We start from the raw sequence: 21,963 nt of genomic DNA, 5'->3' as shown, positions 1-21,963 counted from the left end.
TTAGAGACGTCAGATATGACTTTTGATTTTGCATCAGAAATTTATAACTACACTTTAGTTATTATACAAGATTTGTGCGTACGTATGGCAAACAAACCTCTTCAGGATTTGGGAATGCCTTCACCTAATCATATCGCTGCTGTTTCGACATGTGTAGAATTGGATCGTGAAACAAAGTTACAGTACGAGTGATCTATTGTCGTATGTACAAAATAACATTTCCAAGTTAACGTCGGAACAAAAAGACATTTATGATACGATAATGCATTGTGTCGATAACAACGTTGAAGAAATTTTCTTTTTGGATGCGCCAGGAGGTACTGGTAAAAACGTTTGTGATAAAACTGATTCTGGCATCAATTCGATCAAAAAATGATATAGTGTTGGCAATTGCGTCGTCCGGAATAGCCGCAACATTGCTACCTGGTGGAAGAACTGCTCATTCCGACCAAGATTCGAGACCAGGCAGTCCTTTACAAGTCAGTCGACACAGTTTTGGAACCAAATGAAGCGGTTAATTATCCATCTGAATTTTTAAATTCCATAGATCTTTCAGGGTTTCCACCACACGTGATACAACTAAAAATAGGCGTACCAATAATACTTTTAAGAAATATCAACCCCAACAAAGCTTTGCAATGGCACGCGACTTGCCATAAAAAAAAAACAATGGAAAACCTAATAGAGGCCACAATCTTGACAGGGCTTTTTGAGGGTGGGGCTGTTCTTATTCCTTGCATTCCCATGATTCCAACGGATCTGTCTTTTCAATTTAAAAGATTGCAATTCCCAATTCGATTAGAATTTGCAATCACCATTAACAAAGCTCAAGGTCAATCATTGGAAAAATGTGGTATAGATCTTAATACTGATTGTTTTTTCCCATGGACAATTGTAAGTTGCATGTTCGAGGGTCGGTAAACCTGACAATCTATTTATATGCAGCGACAATTGGACAGCGAAGAATGTTGTATATTCGCAAGTTTTACGCAGTTAATTTGTATTGTATCTATCTATCTATCTATCTATATAAAAACGAGTTGTGTGTATGTATGTTTGTTTGTTTGTAAAAAGAGCGTTTGCATATGACGTCATTATTAGTACATACGGCTTTGTATATGCACAGACAATGGGAAAGCCAAGAATGTTGTATATTCGCAATTTTTACGTAGTTTGAAACACATATATAAATCTATCTATATTCACAGGTGGGACACAGGGACACAACTACAATGGCGCGTAACGACTTACGCAGGCGCGGGGGCTTGAGGGGGCGCGAAGCGCCACCCCAAGAGCTAGTATATTTATATATATATATATTTATATATTTAATTATATATATTTATAATATATATATATATATATATATATATATATATATATATATATATATATATATATATATATATATATATATATACTAGCTGTTGGGGTGGCGCTTCGCGCCACCCCAACACCTAGTTGGTGGGGGCGCTTCGCGCCCCCCCAAAGCCCCCCCGCGCGCGTAAGTCGTTACGCGCCATATTAGATTAAGCGCCATTGTAGTTGTGTCCCTATGTCCCACCTGTGAAATAGATGTAATATATATATATATATAGATATATATATATATATATATATATATTATATATATATATATATATATATATATATATATATATATATATATTATATATAATATATATATATATATATATATATATATATATGTTTTTAACTACGTAAAACTTGCGAATATACAACATTCTTTTGCTGTCCCATTGTCTGTGCATATAAATAGATTTTCAGGTTTACCGACTCTTGAACATGCAACATATAATGGTCCATGGGAAAACAATCCGTATTCAGATCTATACCTCATGATTCTAATGATTGCCCTTGAGCTTTGTTGATGGTGATTGCTAATCGACCATTCCCTGAGTCGCCATCGTCATTTATATATCCCCCTGTGCACCCCGGCGTCCCCTTTGTAGTTATGTCCCTGTGTCCCGGTCGTCATTTATATTCCCTGTGTCCCGGTCGTCATTTGTGTCCCGGTGTTCCAGTCTGTGATTTCTCTTTGAGTGTCCCGGGGCGTCATTTATATTCCTTGTGTCCCCGGTGTCCCGGTCGTCATTTATATCCCCCTGTGCCCCCCGGCGTCCCCCATTGTAGTTGTGTCCCTGTGTCCCGGTCGGCATTTATATTCCCTGTGTCCCGGTCGTCATTTGTATCCCGGTGTCCCGGTCTGTATATACATTCGTTTTTTAGTTTTGTTTTTCTCCTTTATTTTTTCCTTTTTTCTTTTTTTTCTTTTTTTAGTTTATTTAGATTTTTAGATTTTTAGTTTTTTTATTAGTTTTTAGTTTTTTTTTGTAGTTTTTACCATTTTTTTTTAGTTTTTTTAGTTTTTTTTTTTACTTATGTCCTGGTCGTCATTTATGCTCCCTGTGTCCCGGTCGTCATTTGTGTCTCGGTGCTTTGTTGATTGCTAATTTATATTACATTTATATTTATATTTTTATATTTATTAATATTTTTTTAGTTTTCTTTTTCTCTTATTTTTCAGTTTTTTCCTTTTTTTTAGTTTTTTCTTTTTTAGTTTTTAGTTTTTTTTTGTTTTTTTATCTTTTTTTAGTTTTTTTAGTTTTTTAGCTTTTTTTATTTTTTATATATATAGACGTCCCGGTGTCCCGGTCGTCATTTGTGTCCCGATGTGTAATTTCGTCAATCAACAAACATGACGTCAGTCGACACACAAACATGACGTCACTCGACACACACACACACATACACAGACAACTTATTTTTATATATATACTAGCTGTTGGGGTGGCGCTTCGCGCCACCCCAACACCTAGTTGGTGGGGGCGCTTCGCGCCCCCCCAAGCCCGCCCGCGCGCGTAAGTCGTTACGCGCCATATTAGTTACGCGCCATTGTAGTTGTGTCCCTATGTCCCACCTGTGAATATATATATATATATATATATATATATATATATATATATATATATATATATATATATATATATATATATATATTATATATATATATATATATATATATATCTATATATATAAAAATAAGTTGTCTGTGGATGGATGGATGGATGGATGTGTCAGCTGACGTCACCTGAAAAAACTGGATTAGGTGACGTCCAAAACTGAAAAAACTAAAAAAAGGCAAAAAACTACAAAAAAAAACTAAAAAACTAATAAAAAAAATAAAAAAGCTAAAAAACTAAAAAAACTATAAAGGTAAAAACCAATAAAAAAACTAAAAAAAAAACTGAAAAAAACTAAAAAAAAGGCAAAAAACTACAAAAAAAAAAACTAAAAACTAATAAAAAAAAGTAAAAAAGCTAAAAAACTAAAAAAAACTAAAAAAACTAAAAAAAGGTATAAAAAACTAAAAAAATAAAAAAATAAAAAAAAAACTAAAAAAAAAGGAAAAAAAACTGAAAAATAAGCTAAAATAAAGGTAAAAACCAATAAAAAACTAAAAAGAAAAAAGGAAAAAACTAATAAATGACGACACTCAAAGAGGAAAGCGACCAGGACAAAAGGAATGTTCGATTAGCAATCAACAAAGCACCGGGACACAGGGAGTATAAATGACGACCAGGACATAAGTAAAAAAAAAAAACTATCTATATATATAAAAATAAGTTGTCAAACTAAAAAAAGGCAAAAACTACAAAAAAAAACTAAAAACTAATAAAAAAAGCTAAAAAACTAAAAAAACTAAAAAAAAGGCAAAAACTACAAAAAAAACTAAAAACTAATAAAAAAAATAAAAAAGCTAAAAAACTAAAAAAACTAAAAAAACTAAAAAAAAGGTAAAAAAACTAAAAAAAACTAAAAACTAAAAAAAAACTAAAAAAAAGGAAAAAAAACTGAAAAATAAGCTAAAATAAAGGTAAAAAACCAATAAAAAACTAAAAAAAAACTGAAAAAAACTAAAAAAAGGCAAAAACTACAAAAAAACTAAAAACTAATAAAAAAAAGGAAAAAAACTGAAAAATAAGCTAACATGAAGGTAAAAACCAATAAAAAACTAAAAAGAAAAAAAGGAAAAAACTAAAAAAAAATTTTCATCTAAAAAACTAAAAAAAACTAAAAAAGGTAAAAAAACTAAAAGAACTAAAAAAGAAAAAAATAAATGACGACACTCAAAGAGAAAGCGACCAGGACAAAAGGAATGTTCGATTAGCAATCAACAAAGCACCGGGGACATAGGGAGTATAAATGACGACCAGGACATAAGTAAAAAAAAAAATTAACAAAACTAAAAAGAAGGTAAAAACTACAAAAAAACTAAAAAGAAAAAAAAACTAAAAACTAATAAAAAAAACTAAAAAATCTAAAAATCTAAATAAACTAAAAAAGAAAAAAAAGGAAAAAAAATAAAGGAGAAAAACAAAACTAAAAAAACGAATGTATATACAGACCGGTACACCGGGATACAAATGACGACCGGGACAGAGGGAATATAAATGACGACCGGGACACAGGGACACAACTACAACGGGGACACCGGGGGAAACAGGGGGGATATAAATGACGACCGGGACAAAAAAACTAAAAAGAAAAAAAAACTAAAAACTAATAAAAAAACTAAAAAATCTAAAAAATCTAAATAAGCTAAAAAAGAAAAAAAAAAAGGAAAAAAAATAAAGGAGAAAAAACAAAACTAAAAAAACGAATGTATATACAGACCGGGACACCGGGATACAAATGACGACCGGGACACAGGGAATATAAATGACGACCGGGACACAGGGACACAACTACAACGGGGACACCGGAGGGAAACAGGGGGATGTAAATGACGACCGGGACACCGGGACAGGGAATGGTCGATTAGCAATCACCATCAACAAAGCTCAAGGGCAATCATTAGAATCATGAGGTATAGATCTGAATACAGATTGTTTTCCCATGGACCATTATATGTTGCATGTTCAAGAGTCGGTAAACCTGACAATCTATTTATATGCAAAGACAATGGGACAGCAAAGAATGTTGTATATTCGCAAGTTTTACGTAGTTAAAAACCATATATATATTATATCTATCTATATTCACAGGTGGGACATAGGGACACAACTACAATGGCGCGTAACTATTATGGCGCGTAACGACTTACGCGCGCGGGGGGCTTGGGGGGGGCGCGAAGCGCCCCCACCAACTAGGTGTTGGGGTGGCGCGAAGCGCCACCCCCAACAGCTAGTATATATATATATATATATATATATATATTATGTTTTTAACTACGTAAAACTTGCGAATATACAACATTCTTTGCTGTCCCATTGTCTGTGCATATAAATAGATTGTCAGGTTTACCGACTCTTGAACATGCAACATATAATGGTCCATGGGGAAAACAATCCGTATTTCAGATCTATACCTCATGATTCTAATGATTGCCCTTGAGCTTTGTTGATGGTGATTGCTAATCGACCATTCCCTGAGTCACCATCGTCATTTATATATCCCCCTGTGCACCCCGGCGTCCCCTTTGTAGTTATGTCCCCTGTGTCCCGGTCGTCATTTATATTCCCTGTGTCCCGGTCGTCATTTGTGTCCCGGTGTTCCAGTCTGTGATTTCTCTTTGAGTGTCCCGGGCGTCATTTATATTCCTTGTGTCCCGGTCGTCATTTATATCCCCCTGTGCCCCCCGGCGTCCCCATTGTAGTTGTGTCCCTGTGTCCCGGTCGTCATTTAAATTCCCTGTGTCCCGGTCGTCATTTGTATCCCGGTGTCCCGGTCTGTATATACATTCGTTTTTTAGCTTTGTTTTTCTCCTTTATTTTTTTCCTTTTTTCTTTTTTTTCTTTTTTAGTTTATTTAGATTTTTAAATTTTTTAGTTTTTTTTATTAGTTTTTAGTTTTTTTGTAGTTTTTTACCATTTTTTTTTAGTTTTTTTTTTTTACTTATGTCCTGGTCGTCATTTATTACTCCCTGTGTCCCGGTCGTCATTTGTGTCTCGGTGCTTTGTTGATTGCTAATTTATATTATATTTATATTTATATTTTTTATATTTATTAATATTTTTTTAGTTTTCTTTTTCTCTTATTTTTCAGTTTTTTTCCTTTTTTTTTAGTTTTTTCTTTTTTAGTTTTTTAGTTTTTTTTTTGTTTTTTACCTTTTTTTAGTTTTTTTAGTTTTTTTAGCTTTTTTAGTTTTTTTTATTAGTTTTTAGTTTTTTTTATTAGTTTTTAGTTTTTTTTTAGTTTTTGCCTTTTTTTAGTTTTTTCAGTTTTTTTTTAGTTTTTAGTTTTTTACCTTTTTTTAGTTTTTTAGCTTGTTTTAGTTTTTTTTTCTTTTTAGTTTTTTTTGTAGTTTTTACCTTTTTTAGTTTTTTTTTTCTTCTTTTGTATTAGTGTGAAATAATTCAGACGTCATATGCGGACAAAACACGACGTCACTCGACAGACAGACAGACAGACATAACCCACAAACAACTTATTTTTATATATATTTATTCATATTTTTTTAGTTTTCTTTTTCTCTTTATTTTTCAGTTTTTTCCTTTTTTTTAGTTTTTTTTTTCTTTTTTAGTTTTTAGTTTTTTTTAGTTTTTTACCTTTTTTTAGTTTTTTTTTTTAGTTTTTTTTTAGTTTTTTAGCTTTTTTAGTTTTTTTATTAGTTTTTTATTTTTTTTTTGTAGTTTTTGCCTTTTTTTTATTGTTTTCAGTTTTTTTTAGTTATTAGATTTTTACCTTTTTTTAGTTTTTTTTAGTTTTTATTTCTTTTTAGTTTTTTTTGTTGTAGTTTTTACCTTTTTTAGTTTTTTTTCTTCTTTTGTATTAGTGTGAAATAATTCAGACGTCATATGCGAACAAAACATGACGTCACCTGATCCACAGATCCACACACAGACAACTTATTTTTATATATCTATCTATCTATCTATCTATATATATAAAAATAAGTTGTCTGTCTGTGGATGGATGGATGGATCAGGTGACGTCACCTGAAAAAACTGGATCAGGTGACGTCAAAACTGAAAAAAACTAAAAAAAGGCAAAAACTACAAAAAAAACTAAAAACTAATAAAAAAAAATAAAAAAGCTAAAAAACTAAAAAAACTATAAAGGTAAAAAACCAATAAAAAACTAAAAAAAAAACTGAAAAAACTAAAAAAAGGCAAAAAACTACAAAAAAACTAAAAAAAAGGAAAAAAAAACTGAAAAATAAGCTAAAATAAAGGTAAAAACCAATAAAAAAACTAAAAAAAAGGAAAAAACTAATAAATGACGACACTCAAAGAGAAAGCGACCAGGACAAAAGGAATGTTCGATTAGCAATCAACAAAGCACCGGGACACAGGGGAGTATAAATGACGACCAGGACATAAGTAAAAAAAAAAAAAACTATCTATATATATAAAAATAAGTTGTCTGTGGATCTGTGGATCGTGGATCAGGTGACGTCACCTGAAAAAACTGGATCAGGTGACGTCAAAAACTGAAAAAACTAAAAAAAGGCAAAAAACTACAAAAAAAAAACTAAAAACTAATAAAAAAAAATAAAAAAGCTAAAAAACTAAAAAAAACTAAAAAAAGGCAAAAACTACAAAAAAAACTAAAAACTAATAAAAAAAGCTAAAAAACTAAAAAAACTAAAAAAAAGGCAAAAAACTACAAAAAAACTAAAAACTAATAAAAAAAATACAAAAGCTAAAAAACTAAAAAAACTAAAAAAACTAAAAAAAAGGTAAAAAACTAAAAAAAATAAAAACTAAAAAAAACTAAAAAAAGGTAAAAACTAAAAGAACTAAAAAAGAAAAAAAATAAATGACGGACACTCAAAGAGAAAGCGACCAGGACAAAAGGAATGTTCGATTAGCAATCAACAAAGCAACCGGGACACAGGGAGTATAAATGACGACCAGGGACACAAGTAAAAAAAAAAATTAACAAAACTAAAAAGAAGGTAAAAACTACAAAAAAACTAAAAAGAAAAAAAAATATAGATATATATCTATATATATATATATATATATATATATATATATATATATATATATATATATATATATAATATATATATATATATATATATATATATATATATTTAATTATGACTAAAATGTATTTAAAATGTTATATACTTGAAATAGGCAAGGGGTCAATGTTGACCATTTTTGACACAAACAAAAAAAAAGAAAAAAAAGAGAAAAAGCACAAAAGTATTCCAAAATGATGGCCGTATTGTCAAAATGAAAAAATTTGTTTATACAGTTTTACTGAGAGTCCCCCCCCACCAAAAAAATCCTGGATACTGCCCTGACTGTACCCTTAGATTTTAAAAAATGCATCTCGAAGTTTTGCAAATTGATGCTCCTGCTCTAAGCTAGGCTCGGTGGCGAAACTTAAATAAAAATATGAAGCCAAAATATCCATCACATACCTTAAAAACAACTTAATAGATCAAATTACCAAAAATAAAGAAAATTATAATGGACACTAGAAATGAAATCTGGTTTTCTGAAGTTAATTAAGTGGATACTTTATATCTATATATATAAAAATAAGTTGTCTGTCTGTCTGTCTGTGGATGGATCAGGTGACGTCACCTGAAAAAAACTGGATCAGGTGACGTCAAAACTGAAAAAAGGCAAAAACTACAAAAAAAAACTAAAAAACTAATAAAAAAAATAAAAAAGCTAAAAAACTAAAAAAACTAAAAAAAGGCAAAAAACTACAAAAAAACTAAAAACTAATAAAAAAGCTAAAAAACTAAAAAAAACTAAAAAAAAAGGCAAAAACTACAAAAAAAACTAAAAACTAATAAAAAAATAAAAAAGCTAAAAAAACTAAAAAAACTAAAAAAAACTAAAAAAAAGGTAAAAAACGAAAAAAAACTAAAAACTAAAAAAAAACTAAAAAAAAAGGAAAAAAACTGAAAAAATAAGCTAAAATAAAGGTAAAAAACCAATAAAAAACTAAAAAAAAAAACTGAAAAAACGAAAAAAAAAAGGCAAAAACTACAAAAAAAAAAAAAACTAAAAACTAATAAAAAAAGTAAAAAAGCTAAAAAAACTAAAAAAACTAAAAAAACTAAAAAAAGGTAAAAAACTAAAAAAAATAAAAAATAAAAAAAAAACTAAAAAAAAAAGGAAAACACTGAAAAAATAAGCTAAAATAAAGGTAAAAACCAATAAAAAACTAAAAAGAAAAAAAGGAAAAAACTAAAAAAAAATTTTCATCTAAAAAACTAAAAAAAAAATAAAAAAGGTAAAAACTAAAAGAACTAAAAAAGAAAAAAATAAATGACGAAACTCAAAGAGAAAGCGACCAGGACAAAAGGAATGTTCGATTAGCAATCAACAAAGCACCGGGACACAGGGAGTATAAATGACGACCAGGACATAAGTAAAAAAAAAAAAACTATCTATATATATAAAAATAAGTTGTCTGTGGATCTGTGGATCGTGGATCAGGTGACGTCACCTGAAAAAACTGGATCAGGTGACGTCAAAAATGACGACCGGGACACAGGGAATATAAATGACGACCGGGACACAGGGACACAACTACAACGGGGACACCGGGGGAAACAGGGGGATATAAATGACGACCGGGACAAAAAAACTAAAAAGAAAAAAAAACTAAAAACTAATAAAAAAAACTAAAAAAATCTAAAAATCTAAATAAGCTAAAAAAGAAAAAAAAAAGGAAAAAAATAAAGGAGAAAAACAAAACTAAAAAACGAATGTAATATACAGACCGGGACACCGGGATACAAATGACGACCGGGGACACAGGGAATATAAATGACGACCGGGACACAGGGACACAACTACAACGGGGACACCGGGGGAAACAGGGGGATGTAAATGACGACCGGGACACCGGGACAGGGAATGGTCGATTTGCAATCACCATCAACAAAGCTCAAGGGCAATCATTAGAATCATGAGGTATAGATCTGAATACAGATTGTTTTCCCATGGACCATTATATGTTGCATGTTCAAGTGTCGGTAAACCTGACAATCTATTTATATGCAAAGACAATGGGACAGCAAAGAATGTTGTATATTCGCAAGTTTTACGTAGTTAAAACCATATATTTATATATATATATATATATATATATATATATATATATATATATATATATATATATATATATATATATATATATATATATATATATATATTCACAGGTGGGACATAGGGACACAACTACAATGGCGCGTAACGACTTACGCGCGCGGGGGGGCTTGGGGGGGCGCGAAGCGCCCCCACCAACTAGGTGTTGGGGTGGCGCGAAGCGCCACCCCAACAGCTAGTTTGTATATATATACTAGTTGGTGGGGGCGCTTCGCGCCCCCCCCAAGCCCCACCGCGCGCGTAAGTCGTTACGCGCCATAATAGTTACGCGCCATTGTAGTTGTGTCCCTATGTCCCACCTGTGAATATAGATATATATATGTATATATATATATATATATATATATATATATATATATATATATATGGTTTTAACTACGTAAAACTTGCGAATATACAACATTCTTTGCTGTCCCATTGTCTTTGCATATAAATAGATTGTCAGGTTTACCGACTCTTGAACATGCAACATATAATGGTCCACGGGAAAACAATCTGTATTCAGATCTATACCTCATGATTCTAATGATTGCCCTTGAGCTTTGTTGATGGTGATTGCTAATCGACCATTCCCTGTCCTGGTGTCCCGGTCGTCATTTACATCCCCCTGTTTCCCCCGGTGTCCCCGTTGTAGTTGTGTCCCTGTGTCCCGGTCGTCATTTATATTCCCTGTGTCCCGGTCGTCATTTGTATCCCGGTGTCCCGGTCTGTATATACATTCGTTTTTTAGTTTTGTTTTTCTCCTTTATTTTTTTCCTTTTTTTTTCTTTTTTAGCTTATTTAGATTTTTTAGTTTTTTTATTAGTTTTTAGTTTTTTTTTCTTTTTAGTTTTTTTGTCCCGGTCGTCATTTATATCCCCCTGTTTCCCCCGGTGTCCCCGTTGTAGTTGTGTCCCTGTGTCCCGGTCGTCATTTATATTCCCTGTGTCCCGGTCGTCATTTGTATCCCGGTGTACCGGTCTGTATATACATTCGTTTTTTAGTTTTGTTTTTCTCCTTTATTTTTTTCCTTTTTTTTCTTTTTTAGTTTATTTAGATTTTTAGATTTTTTAGTTTTTTTATTAGTTTTTAGTTTTTATTTCTTTTTAGTTTTTTTGTAGTTTTTACCTTCTTTTTAGTTTTGTTAATTTTTTTTTTTACTTATGTCCTGGTCGTCATTTATACTCCCTGTGTCCCGGTGCTTTGTTGATTGCTAATCGAACATTCCTTTTGTCCTGGTCGCTTTCTCTTTGAGTGTCGTCATTTATTTTTTCTTTTTTAGTTCTTTTAGTTTTTACCTTTTTTAGTTTTTTTTAGTTTTTTAGATGAAAATTTTTTTTAGTTTTTTCCTTTTTTTCTTTTTAGTTTTTTATTGGTTTTTACCTTTATGTTAGCTTATTTTTCAGTTTTTTCCTTTTTTTTTAGTTTTTTTTTTTTATTTTTTTTAGTTTTTTACCTTTTTTTAGTTTTTTTAGTTTTTTAGCTTTTTTACTTTTTTTTATTAGTTTTTAGTTTTTTTTGTAGTTTTTGCCTTTTTTTAGTTTTTTCAGTTTTTTTTTTAGTTTTTTATTGGTTTTTACCTTTATTTTAGCTTATTTTTCAGTTTTTTTCCTTTTTTTTAGTTTTTTTTAGTTTTTAGTTTTTTTAGTTTTTTACCTTTTTTTAGTTTTTTTAGTTTTTTTAGTTTTTTAGCTTTTTTATTTTTTTTATTAGTTTTTAGTTTTTTTTGTAGTTTTTGCCTTTTTTTTAGTTTTTTTAGTTTTTTAGCTTTTTTATTAGTTTTTAGTTTTTTTTGTAGTTTTTTGCCTTTTTTTAGTTTTTTTAGTTTTTTAGCTTTTTTATTTTTTTTATTAGTTTTTAGTTTTTTTTTTGTAGTTTTTGCCTTTTTTTAGTTTTTTCAGTTTTGACGTCACCTGATCCAGTTTTTTCAGGTGACGTCACCTGATCCACGATCCACAGATCCACAGACAACTTATTTTTATATATATAGATAGTTTTTTTTTTTTACTTATGTCCTGGTCGTCATTTATACTCCCTGTGTCCCGGTGCTTTGTTGATTGCTAATCGAACATTCCTTTTGTCCTGGTCGCTTTCTCTTTGAGTTTCGTCATTTATTTTTTTCTTTTTTAGTTCTTTTAGTTTTTACCTTTTTTAGTTTTTTTTAGTTTTTTAGATGAAAATTTTTTTTTAGTTTTTTCCTTTTTTTCTTTTTAGTTTTTTATTGGTTTTTACCTTTATTTTAGCTTATTTTTCAGTTTTTTCCTTTTTTTTTAGTTTTTTTTTATTTTTTATTTTTTTAGTTTTTTACCTTTTTTAGTTTTTTTAGTTTTTTAGCTTTTTTACTTTTTTTTATTAGTTTTTACTTTTTTTTTTTGTAGTTTTTGCCTTTTTTTAGTTTTTTCAGTTTTTTTTTAGTTTTTTATTGGTTTTTACCTTTATTTTAGCTTATTTTTCAGTTTTTTCCTTTTTTTTTTAGTTTTTTTTAGTTTTTAGTTTTTTTAGTTTTTTACCTTTTTTTAGTTTTTTTAGTTTTTTTAGTTTTTTAGCTTTTTTATTTTTTTTATTAGTTTTTAGTTTTTTTTGTAGTTTTTGCCTTTTTTTAGTTTTTTTAGTTTTTTAGCTTTTTTATTAGTTTTTAGTTTTTTTTGTAGTTTATGCCTTTTTTTAGTTTTTTTAGTTTTTTAGCTTTTTTATTTTTTTTATTAGTTTTTAGTTTTTTTTGTAGTTTTTGCCTTTTTTTAGTTTTTTCAGTTTTGACGTCACCTGATCCAGTTTTTTCAGGTGACGTCACCTGATCCATCCACAGACAGACAGACAACTTATTTTTATATATATAGATAGTTTTTTTTTTTTACTTATGTCCTGGTCGTCATTTATACTCCCTGTGTCCCGGTGCTTTGTTGATTGCTAATCGAACATTCCTTTTGTCCTGGTCGCTTTCTCTTTGAGTTTCGTCATTTATTTTTTTCTTTTTTAGTTCTTTTAGTTTTTACCTTTTTTAGTTTTTTTTAGTTTTTTAGATGAAAATTTTTTTTAGTTTTTTCCTTTTTTTCTTTTTAGTTTTTTATTGGTTTTTACCTTTATTTTAGCTTATTTTTCAGTTTTTTCCTTTTTTTTTAGTTTTTTTTTATTTTTTATTTTTTTAGTTTTTTACCTTTTTTAGTTTTTTTAGTTTTTTAGCTTTTTTACTTTTTTTTATTAGTTTTTACTTTTTTTTTTTGTAGTTTTTGCCTTTTTTTAGTTTTTTCAGTTTTTTTTTAGTTTTTTATTGGTTTTTTACCTTTATTTTAGCTTATTTTTCAGTTTTTTCCTTTTTTTTTTAGTTTTTTTTAGTTTTTAGTTTTTTTAGTTTTTTACCTTTTTTTAGTTTTTTTAGTTTTTTTAGTTTTTTAGCTTTTTTATTTTTTTTATTAGTTTTTAGTTTTTTTTGTAGTTTTTGCCTTTTTTTAGTTTTTTTAGTTTTTTAGCTTTTTTATTAGTTTTTAGTTTTTTTTGTAGTTTATGCCTTTTTTTAGTTTTTTTAGTTTTTTAGCTTTTTTATTTTTTTTATTAGTTTTTAGTTTTTTTTGTAGTTTTTGCCTTTTTTTAGTTTTTTCAGTTTTGACGTCACCTGATCCAGTTTTTTCAGGTGACGTCACCTGATCCATCCACAGACAGACAGACAACTTATTTTTATATATATAGATATATATATATATATATATATATATATATATATATATATATATATATATATATATATATATAAAATATATATAAAAATCAAAAAACCAGAAAGTCAATTTTTATTAAAAAAAAACTTTAATTTTGGTAGTAGTGGGCGCCAAATTTAAACAAGAGCTAAGAGCTCATATAGCACTTGTGACGAGGTCGGAAGAGCTAAAAACCAAGAACTCATAAGGTTTGAGCTCAAGCGAAATTCTAAGAATCAATAGATTGATTTAAAAGGAAAGTTAGAGGCTTAATGTCGTCAGGATTTATAATAAGAGCTCTGAGTCACGAGGTCCTTCTAAATATCACAATTCATTAAGATCCGATCACCCAATCGTAAGCTAAAAATATCTATATATTTTTTTTATTTTTCCTCTCCCTTCAGCCCCCAAGATGGTCGAATCGAGGGAAACAACTTTTTCAAGTCAATTTGTGCAGCTCCCTGACACGCCTACCAATTTTCATCGTCCTGGCACGTCCAGAAGCATCAAACTCGCCAAAGCATTGAACCTCACTCCTTAAATCCCTCAACGAGAGTCCAGTTACGTCAATAATGAATCCACGAAATTTTCTTATTCTACCTACCAAGTTTCATCCCGATCTCTCCACTCTAAGCGTTTTCCAAGATTTCCGTTTTCCTCCTCTAACTCCCCCAATGTTAACAGATCTGGTCGAGGTTTGAAATAAGAGCTCTGAGACATGAGCTCCTTCTAAATATCGAATTTCATTAAGATCCAGTCACCGGTTCTTAAGTTAAAAACACATCAATTTTTCTAAATTAACAACCAACAGCTCCCTCAAAGAGAACGAATCCGTTCCAATTATGTCAATCACGTATATATAACTTGTGTTTATTCTTCCCATCAAGTTTCATCCCGGTTTCTCCGCTCTAAGCGTTTTCCAAGATTTCCGGTTTTCAAGATTTCTGTTTCCCCCCTCCAAACCTCTATATCCCCCGATCCGATTCAAATTGAAAATGGAGCATCTGAGACATAAGATTTTTCTATATATCAAGTTTCATTGAGATCTGATAACCTATTCGTAAGATACCTCGATTTTCACGTTTTTCAAGAATTCCGGTTTCCCCCTCCAACTCCCCCCAATGTCACCAGATCTGGTGGTGATTTATAATGAGAGTTCTAAAAGCACAAGATCCTTCTATATATAAAATTTCATTAAGATCTGATCACCCATTCGTAAGTAGCAAATACCTCATTTTTTCTATTTTTTCGAATTACTCCCCCTCCCAACTCCACCAAAGAGATCGGATCTGGTCCTGTTATGTCAGTCAAGTATCTCGGACTTGTGCTTATTCTTCCCACCAAGTTTCATCCTGACCTTTCCTCTCTAAGCGTTTTCCAAGATTTTAGGTTCCCCCTCAACTCCTCTCAATGTCACCGGATCCGGTCGACACTTAAAATAAGAGCTCTGGGACACGATATCCTTCCAAACCTCAAATTTTATTAAGATCCGATCCCCCGTTTGTCAGTTAAAAATATCTCATTTTTTCTATTTTTCTGATTTAACCGTACCCCCACTTCCCCCCCACAGATGATCGAATCGAGAAACGACAATTTCCAATTTATTCTTGTCTGGTTCCTGATACGCCTGCCAAATCTCATCGTCGTTGCTTACCTGGAAGTGCCTAAACTAGCAAAACCAGGACAGACAGACCGACAGAATTAGCGATCGCTCTATGTCACTTGGTAGATATCAAGTGCCATAAAAAGGCAACATGGGTGAAAAATCAGTAAAAAACAAGTAAACAAATAAAAGTAAGCTGAAACCATACGGCACTGATCAGCATAAAAATATATAGTTTTCCTTTAAAGGGGTATTTCTCTTTAGAATTCAACAAATTGTTAATGTTTTGAGTTTCCACGGAAGATAATGTGCTGTCAAATTTAACTAAGTAGTTTCGCTCATTTACTTTCACGGTCAACGTAGCAACACTGACGTATATATGGTATTGACGCAATAACTTCATAATTTTAGACAACTAAGAAATAAATCTTAGAAAATCACGGTTTTCAGGAATGAATAGACCTAAGATGCATTCAGGGAAAAAAAAATACATTTTATTTTGATGGCAAAAAAATTAAGGGAGGGGAACAAGGAGAAGGGGCTGTCATACAAAAAATCTGAATACTGATGTGATTGCGTTTTTCAATGCAACCCTGTCCCTCTCCTAGATATAATCCTATGGCTCCCCCTCCCTCAGGGTCGGTCCGTAGTAGACACATGGTTCACTTGATACAAGATAAATAGTATAAATATGAATAAATAAATTGAAAAATGAGTGTATATTGTCACATAAATAAAAATGTGAAATAAACTAACAAAAGCTACTTGACCAGTTTTACCTCACAATACCAAAGACACCATGCGAAGCGCTCCCAAATTCCATTGGGAGATTAGAAAATTTTCTTGTGTTTCTCTTTTAGATATCTTTTGTTCCCTTTCAACAAATCAAAATACGAAAGTAATCTTTTAATGTGACTCCACTCCCTCTCTTAGATGTAATCCTCTCATTCATCCCCGCAATGACAGTCTGTGATAAACATGCTACACATGATACCAAACAAATAGTATAATAAATACATGAAAAATATGAGCGTAGATTGTCTCATAAATTTAAATGTGAAATAAAAGTTACTTGACGAAATTTGAAACATAATAGTAACGACAATACAAATGGCAGTGACAATGTAATGATAGTAATGAAATGATAGTAAGAGTAATGATAGCAATGCAATGGCAACGATAGTAACAATGATTCTCTTTTCCTGCTGCACTCTTGCATTCAAGCACCACAAAAGCACAGAAAGGGATTACTGTTGAATAGCCTCGTTTATAGTTGAGGTGAGTCCTTTTCCTATCGCCACAATTTATTCAGGCGACTAACCCTTAACTGGCAAGGTGAAAAAAGTTACACTAACAGCAGGGTGGGGTCTGCTGGACCCCAGTTTTCGAAAATTAAAAAAAAAATAAAAAATAAAGAATCTGGAACATAATAGCAATGACAATGCAAATAGCAGAGCCAATGTATAAATGATAGTAATGACATAATAGTAAGAGTAATGATAGCAATGATAATGTAATAGTATTGTCAAAATTCCACAGAGAGATTGGGAAACTTACGCGTGTTTCTTCTTTTGGATTCAATCCTTTTCTCCCTTTCTTCCTTCATTAGTTCTGGTAGTGTATCATCAGCAAAAGCCTTGCCCTCTTTAATTAATTTCTCGCAAAAGGAGAGGCACAAATCAAAGTGATCTGAAGTGTGAGAGAACTTGTCCCACTTGACTTCGAGCATTTTCAGATCTTCGAGTATAACCTGGAAGTTATTTCATATAGACTAACCTGGTTATTAGCCCATAATAAAAAAAATCTTATGAGGAGCCTGAGTCTTATGTCATGTACTCAACCCAGATCCACAGAAGTACGAATACAGCCAATTCAAGTCAACTATAAACATTTGTTTGTCTTATCATGGTTGAAGCTGTTTCCTGTCAATTACTAACCAAAAGTGTAAAAAACGATTTAAAAAAGAATATCTAGAGAGAAAACTTGCTATTTAAAGCTATTTGAGAATGGTAACTATTATTTGGGTTTAACCTAAAATCTTCCTCTAAAAACAAAATTTTGTGAATTATAAAAAAAGATTTTCAAACCCCTTTAAAATGCCAGCAAATTCAAATGAAAAATTCGCAAATGGTCAGATGTTCAAAAATCAATATTTAAAAATATGATAAAATCGTTAATTTGCCGATTATTTTATGAGTTAGCTCGTATACAACTGATGTATCATGTTTTTTCTATTGGTTGTAGCGGGGTTCCGGAGCATCGTAGTAAGCTTTTTAAGAGTTTATTAGAAAGGTAATGATTACATATACGTGCTTTACACGCTCGTATTGGCAACGTCGACACAACGCGAAAAATTTAACTTTCTAGTACCGTTTCTAAACATGAAAGGCTGGGAAACATGAGTGTGCCATTAAATCTTCATGGTCAAAAACCATTAACTGGAGGTTATATATATATATATATATATATATATATATATATATATATATATATATATATATATATATATATATATATATATATATATATATATATATATATATATATATATATATATATATATATATATATATATATATATATATATATATATATATATATATATATATATATATATATATATATATATATATATATATATATATATATACATATATATATATATATATATATATATATATATATATATATATATATATTCAAATTAAATCTAGTCAGACTGTTGATGTTTTTAGAGATTCATAATTACAGTTTGTTTCCCTAGCGTGCTCGTTAGTTTTCTTTTTTTATAATTACTACAAAAATCAATTTAGCATATATATATATATATATATATATATATTTAAAGTGCCGAAACCCTATAGGCAAGTGTATTCTCCTGATGAGTCCTTGTGTTGGGTGGTTGCCTCTGAATTATTTGTCTTTACTGTTTTTATTGTTCTGGCTAAGCTTACAGAGTCACGCCACTGACCCCCGTCCTCTCAGACAAAGGATCCAGTCAAATTATATATTTTTATTAGAGATTCATAATTACATTTTGTTTCTCAAGCGTACTCGTTAGTTTTCTTTTTTTATAATTTTTGCAAAAATCAATTTTGTAGTTTGTCTAAAAATTATATTTCTTCAATTGGATATTCTAAAAACTGTTGTGAACTTGATTGTTAACAAGTAATGCTTACTTCCTTTCCTTAAAAAAAAAAAAAAATAAATAAAAATATAGACATAGAACTTTTTGAATACCAAGTTGAATTCAAACCCTATTTTCCTGTCTTATATTATATGACCTATTTATGACCAACAGTATAGTTTTTACATCATTTGTTTTTAATCCCAATGAATTAATCAAACACTTACTTAAATTGCATTATATACAGTTTAGCTAAAGATATTAGGAAAGCGGTTCTGATCAGGATGCAGTGAAATAAAAGTATGTGTAAACAAGCCGTTGATACAAAGATTATGCATACAAGTGCAAAGCCTCCATAAAAATTAAATTACTGGATTATGGGGTTTCTTCTTTCGGATCCTTATATTGCTAGGTGGTGAGTGGCGCGTGATGGATCATAGTTTGTAAGTATTTTGAATTTGTCTGACTCTAGTTTGGGTGACATCTCCTCCTTGGGTCAGCGACTATTTCATCTTCAAAATAACCCAATTGATGTTCTTAGTTTGATAAATAATTTAGTAGGTCAGTCTAATAAATCACCATCAAATCCCCATTTTTCAGTTAGTAATAAGTATGTATCGGCTTTAGATCGAGTATCCAAGAGAGATGGTAGATTCTTTGTACTTCAGCTTAATGTTCAGGGTCTTTGTTCTTCGTTTGATGAGTTGAAAAAATAGTGCATAGTTGCCACCCTGATTCCATCGGTCTTTGTGAGACTTTCCTTGAACGAAAAACGAATCTCTATTGTATCTCCCTGGGTACAAGATGGAATATTTGAATCGGAGTAGGATGGCTAAAGGTGGCCAAAAGGTTGTTGTTTATGTTTCGGAATATCTTCCGTACTCTGTTAGACATGACCTGTCAAGAAATGAAGAAGGAATTTTGAATACATAGTTATTGCGATTAAAACCCAAGCTAAAACTTTGATTGTTGGCAATACATACCGGTCTCCTAGTGGGCCTGTTTCCTCTTTGCTTCAGATTCTTCAGAAGGTCTTGGAAATAATCCAACTTCATTCATGTGAACTTGTCACTATGAGTGACTTCAACCTTAATGTATGTGACCTGAGGTGATCCTCGTCCTTAGATTTTCTTCCAACAATACTCACTTGTCGAACAGTACCTTCTGCATGCATCCCAACTCGCATACCTAACACTACCGCTTCTTTGCTTGATAATATTTTTTCATCTTTGACCTTGGTGCAAAATTGCCGAGTGTTATCTCAGACCATTTTCCTGTTTCTTCCATGTATGATAGTTTCCATTCATTGCCAAGGAGCTGGTTTTCCTCTTTAAAATTTAATGATGAGGGTTTGCATATTCTTAGGTCATGGTGGGCCGGTCGTTCGTAGAGTATTTTTGAAAATGAATCTGACATAGATTCTTTGTTTAATTCGTTTTATGATTCTTTGAAAGAAGTTTGCTTGGATACATGTGATGCACCCCAGTCAAATCCGGCATCGAAAAGAACAGCTGCTTTGAATTCTGGATGACTCCTGGACTTCTTAAAAGTTGTAGGAAGAAAAATAATCTATGGAAGGCTTACAGTTCCTCTAAGCCCTTTTCGCGTGATTCTCGCTTTCAAATTTTCAAAGCTTATAGAAGAGTTTACAATTCGCTTTGCCGAAAGCCTAAATCGTTATTTTACTATAGAAAATTCTCTGCGTACGGTGAAGACATTAGGAAGACATGGCAAGTGATTAATTCTGTTATCAGGCCATCTTTTCTGCCTCTTTCTATCCATTCAAGGGTTCTGATTGACGGCAAAAATGTAAGGGTTGAGCTAAAAGTTCAAGATCCGTTTAGTTCCTATTTTGCTAATATCGGCAAAACTACAACCTCTTCTGTAAGTCCTTCTTATTCTCTACCAGATTTTAGGTCTTACCTTGGACCAGCTTGTCCTAATTCAATGGTATTAGAACCTGTCTCTGAAGCTGAAATAGCCAGAATTGTCAATGGTTTGATGGGTTCTTCATCCTCTGGCCCAAACCGTATTCCGACTAAGGTTGTCAAGTTCATTCTTTCTGTCATCTTGTGTGCTCTCACGAGACTTGTCAATCTTTCTTTTAAAAATAGTGTCTTCCCAAGTGGTCAAATGCGTCCTCGTGTTATTATCCTTTTTAAAGGTGGATCAAGGAATGATCCTGCAAATTATTGTCCCTTATCTGTTTTATCAGTGTTTAGTAAAATTTTTGAAAAAGCTATGCTTTCTCCACTTCTTGATTATAAACACTTTTTTCATGATTTTCAGTTTGGTTTTAGGGCGAAGCACTCAACTGAGCATGCATGTGCAACTCACTTGAATTATTTAAATTCAGCTCTTGACTCTGGTTTGATACCTGCTGCTCTTTTCTTGATGTTCGAAAAGCATTTGACTCATTAACACACAAAACTCTTCTTGTGAAACTACCCCATATTGGTATAAGAAGGAATGCTTCGGTTTCTATCAGATTTATCAATTCGAGTCATCTCGGTTGATCCGCATTTTTATAACCCTTCTGGAATTATTTGGTGTTCCACAAGGATCTGTCATTGGCCCAATACTCTTTTTAATCTAGTCAATGACCTCATTTATGCGGTTAAGATTTAAAACCTACCATTTTCTGTCATCTTTGTCAACCAGTTTCCGTCAATAATTGCGAGAGGAGTTTGTCCTTACCACATACACTTATTACTTTTGTTGATGACAGTACTCTTGGCACAACTGGTAGAACTCAGTTTGATCTTGGTTCAAGGATGATAGCCCTTTTTAAAGGAGTTATCCATTGGTTTGATGTAAATTATCTTGCCTTAAATTTCGGAAAGTCATGTTTTCTCATTTTCTCCAGAGCCTCAAAGCCTTGCCCTGACTTAAATGAAATACACGTATCAAGAGGTTCTCTAAGTAGACCTAAGGATGGTTACGTTCGATTCCTAGGCAACTTGACGAAAATCTTTCGTTCAAGCATCAAATGAAAAAAAAAATGATTAAAATGAAAATTTCCAGGAGTCTCAGAATCCTTAGAAAGCTCAAATACATATTTCCACGGTTGATTCTTAGAATTTTGTTCTGCAGCCTAGATCAGTCTTATGTTTCATATTGTTCTGTTATTTGGATGTCAACTTTTCCTTCGTCTCTGAAGCCACTTTCAAAACTTAAAGATAAAGCAAGGACTCTTATTCAGGAAACTAACCGACCTTCACTTGAACCCTTGCTTGATTTGAAATCTCTCTATTTTCTTTCTTGTTCTTCTTTCATTTCTTTTTTACAGTTGCCGGCAATCTTCCTGCTGTCACTACGTAATAATATATCTTTTGTTTCTTATCAATCGATGTATCACCTTCGCACTTCCATCAATTTACTGGTTCTTCACACTCCGTCAGTGAGGTCTGACTTCAACTCTCTGACAGCTTGCAACAGGATCTGGAACACGCT

This window comes from Artemia franciscana, chromosome 7 (assembly GCF_032884065.1).
Source record: "Artemia franciscana chromosome 7, ASM3288406v1, whole genome shotgun sequence".
In the NCBI taxonomy this organism is placed as follows: domain Eukaryota; kingdom Metazoa; phylum Arthropoda; class Branchiopoda; order Anostraca; family Artemiidae; genus Artemia; species Artemia franciscana.
This window is presented reverse-complemented; position numbering follows the sequence as displayed.